Genomic DNA, 6,000 nt, shown 5'->3' on the forward strand with positions numbered 1-6,000 from the left:
ATCTTTATTTATTTAATTAATTCATTAGCCTTTTCTACCCATGACACATGCCATTCATCTCTTAATTCATACACTACCTACCCCTTTCATTATTTTATTATTTCTTTTACGTACCCTCTAATCATAGCCGACCTCCTTTTACACCTCTCAATCTTATCCCTCCATTTCATATAGTGTCTTCTATTTAAGGAGATACTTCCTTCATTATCAAACCCTGGCTAATCAATCATCCTAACTTCTTGATCAATTGACTACTTGGCATATACGATCCTACTTGCAACCACATTTTCGTTCTTTGTTGAGCTCTTGTGCACACATAAAATCTGAGAGCAAATATATCAAGCAAGATCAATGGAGATAGGAAGAATGGAGATCCAAACCCTATTGGACATGTGATGGTATAATCTTTATGATTTCATTTGATTTGCATTGTCTTAGGTAATCTTCATATGTTATGGTGGATCTTTGTTGTTGTTAGGCTAGGGTTTTTGTGGTTGAATTCATTAAGCCTTTCAATATCGTTATTATTGTATCCATTTTCACCATATACAGTAAGAAAAATAATATATGAGCGAAGGAGTATATAAAGGAGTCAGAGTGTGCATAGTGTTGTAGTAATCCTCTACCAAATCTAATCCAAGTGATTCGTTCAACAGAATAGTGCAATAATCCCTTACCGAACTTGCTGTAGGTGATTGTGGATAGTGGTACAGTGATTTCTTACTGGATGTGTTGTGATTTTTTGTGAGTTGTTATTTGAGATTAATCTAGAACTAACCTCATACATTAGGAGATTAAATTTTCCTCAAATAAACTATTTTATATTATAGTGATCATTCGAACAATGAGCCCTTTTTGTATTCTGGCAGTGAGCCACCCCATTTTGTAAACACCATATAACTAGTTATATTATCTTGAGAGCTAAAAATCTCTATGGTCTTTCCCATTTGGGTTTTCCATGTATAAAATTTGGTTTTCAATTTGTGATTATGTTATTTCTTTATCATGCATTTGATATTTCATGTTTATGATCTTAATTGATGAAATTGATATAGCAGTAAAATTTTTAGAAACTATGGGAATACAAATTCACCCCCCTCTCGATATTCTAGTCTATTCAACCAATTCAATAAGGGAACCCATTCATCTCTGTGAATTACGTTGATCTTATGAATTAGAACTTGATAAATGTTCATGCACACAAAGCAGAAGGGAAATGTTGGGAATAAGGGTTTACCTAAGGCAAATCTTGATTTAGGAATTAACCTTAATAAAATAATACAAATATTGAAATAAATAATGAAAAGATATACCCCAAATCTACAATTGTTGATGGTGATGCTTTGCTTCTTGAACGTAATGACATATGTTCTATGAAATAGTATACACATGACAAAAACCTAATCAAACACACATGCTTGCATATAAATAATGTAATTTTTCTCCACAATGGTTGAATCAAGAATATGCAGCCTTCAAGACCTTTGAAAATGCTTGATAATGAACACTTCATGGATGCAAGGATGCTAGGAGATTGATTGCTTGGAGTCATAGATTAGAATGAATTGATTAAATTTATTTATATATGGGTATCTAGGTCATTTATTTATTAGGTTGACCCCCAACAACCATGTGGAGCCTCAAAGTTGAATTCTTGTTTGAGAGATAGGACACTTGCTCCATTTCCAAAATGGGCCCAACTAAGAGGGACCATGGCAATGGGCACCATGGTCCTTCTCCAAAAGGGACCTCAATTAAGCCTTAGGGAGAAGGATACCCTTCTAGGAAGCTCATTAGTGGGTCTACATGGCATCAAAACTAGAGATTGGATAGAAAACAAACCTATATTGGTGTAATGAGTGGAAAATTTAGGGTTTCCACCAATTAGAGGGATGAAAACCACTAATTTACCATTACATTCAAAAGAGGGTTAAACCCAATAGATTCAGTCACAAATCAGTAATGATAAGGATTGAATGTTTACTAGATTCAAAGGTGTGTGACTTGATTTGCCCTCTTTTGTGAGTTGAAATGCTGAAATTACGGAAAAGTGTTAAAAATGAAGATAAACATGTGGAAACAGTGAGCTATAGTCATCAAATTGAGGCATGCACTTGGATTTGAGCAATATATGTAGATTCAAACCTAATCCCCAAGAAAATTCAAAAAATTTTAGGACCGGAGCGCTCATCCCTCTAGTCCTCCTAACTTTTTGCACACCAAAAATGGTTGATTCATCTTTGCAAATAATGCCTATTTTGAAGATCACAACTCTATTACCATTTTCTGCACACAGAAAGAAAGGGAAATAGGTTGGGAATAGGGGCTTACCTAGGTCGAACCCCAGTTTATGAATTAACCTTGAATGAAATTATTGGAGTTGAGTAAAAATAAACTCCACAGCTCCCAAAGATCACCTGCATGCAAACTTGTCACAAAAGGAGAGAAGCAAAAAAGCTATGGAGGCCAGAATTAAGAGATCCAAAAAAAAGGAGTCATATTGATTGTGCAACAAGAATGCAATTGAATAATTACAGTTGCTATGCAAATACAAAGAGAGAATCCTTATAAGAGGATACTCGAAACCCTAAAGGAGGAAACCCTAAAGAATTAAAAGATTCTTAAGATTAGCTTAAGCATAGAGTATAATAGAGTAATGATTAAATAAATAATTATTAGCTAATAAAATATAACTCTAACACCCCCCTTAAGATGAACTTAGTGAGTAGCTAAAATATAACTAAGGACTAAAAACACATGTAAAAAATGCAAGAAAGCAACAATGGGTCCCGACAACTAGGCCTGATGAGGTACCTAAGTATAATAAACTCTCTGTAAAGTGGAGAAAAAGGAGAAAACCCCGTTGGAAAAAAAGTCCTCTCTAAGAAGAGATGAAAGCTCAAGTGAAGGACTAAGAACCCTCCAAACAAGAGTGTTCCAGAGGATAGGAACAAAAAGAAGAGCAAGAAGAGTCATTGAAGCATGAAGAACCTTCAAACACTGTCGAAGAGTAACTACTGATATGAAGAACCTCCACTGAAATAGAACATGGCTAGGTAGAGAAGATTGTAATCTTTATGAGTGTCCTCAAATAACACTAGTTGAATTAGATTGAAAACAAAGGAAAACAACTAAACTCAAAGATACAGATGGCATGAAACACCAAAGCCCGAAGAGTTGATCAATCAAACCAAGGAAGCATTAGAAGAATAGGACAAACCTCCCCATAATGTTGAAAAAGAGAGAGGGACAGGTACACTAAATAAAACAACCAACAAGAACTGCATGACGAAGAACCAGTAACATCAAAGGTGCAGAGAAAGTACATAGTGCTATGGAAGGAACACTCACTTGACAAAGGTAGATGGAAAAAAAAAGGGAAACATCAACCGCCCCATGACACTTTATAAGTAGTGCATGTACAATAAGGCACAAGATGTGCAAGATCCCAAGTATACAATGCATAGTGGCACCTTATCTCAGTGCATTTGCATAAATAATGTTACAATGATCAGAAAAGACAAAAGAATGGAAACAGAAAGCCAAAGACAAGACATCCTACTCAAAGAAAGAGATCCTAGGACCTGAAACATCCAAGATATTCACCAAAGTGCTGACAAGCAAAAAAAAAATAAAAAAATACTTGGAGCAGAATCTAGAAAGAACACTCATATGACTAGAAAGTACACAGAACAAGATTTCCAACAATATAAAGTTTTTGAAAAATGAAGTTGGGATGCTCAAGTTATGTCTCCTGGAGTGAAAAAAGGAACCTTTATCTTTGACAGCAAAAAATACCATCAAAAAATAAAAATAAAAAAGTTCAAACCTCCAGATTTGGATAGAGCTCGGAAAGAGATTTTTGATGATATAAGGTTTTTGAAAAAGCATCTCCGTATGACCAAGTTATGGCCAAAAGAAAAAAAACCTCTCTTGTAGGGCATAAAAAGGGTAAAAAAACTAAAAAAATGTTTTTCATGAAAATTTTCTGATGCATTTGTAGGTATAGCCATATGGATTTTAGTGCCTCAAAAAATGTACCAATAAAAAATAATGCCCCAGATGCCCCTATCACCAAAAATAGGCAAACTATATATCAAAATTCATGGAATTAGTCCTTTGAATCCAATTGTGAGGTCCTTTTGGCACCAAAATGTACCAAAAAATCAGCTACCCCCAGAAATGAAAAAAAAAAACAACTACACAAACCCCAAAATACTCAGATTTGAAGAACAAGACCAAAAAAATCTCATGAAGAGAACAGGGTCATGCAGATCTGGAACTTTGATACCATATTGGAGTTGAGAAAAATCAACTCTACAGTTCCCGAAGATCACATACATGCAAACTTGTCATAGAAGGAGAGAAGCAAAAAAGCTATGGAGGCAAGAATTAAGAGATCCAGAAAAGAGGAGTCATATTGATTGTGCAACAAGAATGCAATTCAATAATTACAGTTGTTATGAAAATACAAAGAGAGAATCATTATAAGAGGATACTCGAAACCCTAAAGGAGAAAACCCTAAATAATTATAAGATTCCTAAGTTTAACTTAAGCATAGAGTATAATAGACTAATAATTAGATAAATAATTATTAGCTAATAAAAGATATCTCTAACAAAAATATTGTAAATATTTAAATGAATAATGCAAGGATATACCTTGGATGTGCAATGACTAATAATGATTCTTTGCTTCTTGAATGTAATCACATATGTTGTATGAAATGGCATGAATATGACAAAACCCTAATCACACACACATGCTTGCATATGAATGATGTAATGTTGCTCCACAATTGATAGATCAATAATATGCAGCCTTGAAGTCATCTAGAGATGCTTTATGATGAATGCTTCAATGCTTGAATTTTTAATTATTATAATTTCGGCCTTGTATCCTTGTTGCATATGATGTGTATATTAAAATGAGAGGAGAAAACATTCTTATATACTTTCCCATCAAGAAATGTATTAATTTTCTAACATAGGTCGGTTCGGAGAGAGATTTCCCACTCATTTTTTAATATGCTAAAGGGGGCCAAGATAGGGCCCAATTAAGAAGGACCAGAGCATCTTAACTAAATCATGTTGGATATTAGAGTTGTTGGGATGTGTTGTTGTCATTGATGTCATCATATTCTTGTGTTCTTATAATCTGGTGTTGCAGAGAGTTGGTTTGGCCTGTATATTACAAATTTGAAGGTGTGGATTTGAGGTTTCAGTAATGAATTATCTCTAGTTGATTCAGTATGAGTTTCATGATGCTATGTGGTGATTTATTTGAGTTGTGAGGTCTCGCATGGGGATTGGTTTACTAGATTTTTAGTGTTCAGTGCTAATAAGTTGTGGTGTTTGATTTGTTGTGCTCTAGAATGATTATATCTCAAGTTTCAAATTTGAGAGAGTGTTTGGGGTGTTCATGTGTGTCTTCAATTTAGATGGTTCGTGATTTGGTGCTCCGCGCACTATCTTTCTAGTTTCAGTTGTTGTTGTTGAGTGTTCTTGAGTATCAATGTGTTGATTGATGAAGATTTTATTAAGTGGTGTTGGTGTAGTTATTGCAGATGGATTTAACATGCTTGTGGATGTTTCTTAATCATGTCTTATTTGTTTTGATGGTTCACATTGATCATTGTACATGTTATTGAATATTTTATTGGTTTGGTGGTGTTCTTCATGTTATGCGACATATTCAGTAGCATAGCATGTTGCAGATCATCTTGGCAATTTTTCTGGTGGTGTTGTGTGTTTGAGGATTTGATCTAGGTCCATGCTATGTCCTTTTCGACATTGTATTGGTTTGGTGATTGATTTATGTATCATTTGGTGTAATTTGGTATTTAGGTCTTATGGGTTGAGCCGACCTTGTGATCAAGGTTGATGATTTGTATAAATAAGTGTATTAGTCATGTAAGTTGGATGTAAGTGTTGTGTTTGCAATGTCAGAGTGTTTTATGTGTGAAAAAGTGAATTAATATTTCGGTAGTGAAGTAAGAG

Source organism: Cryptomeria japonica, chromosome 8 (genome assembly GCF_030272615.1).
Source record: "Cryptomeria japonica chromosome 8, Sugi_1.0, whole genome shotgun sequence".
Taxonomy (NCBI): domain Eukaryota; kingdom Viridiplantae; phylum Streptophyta; class Pinopsida; order Cupressales; family Cupressaceae; genus Cryptomeria; species Cryptomeria japonica.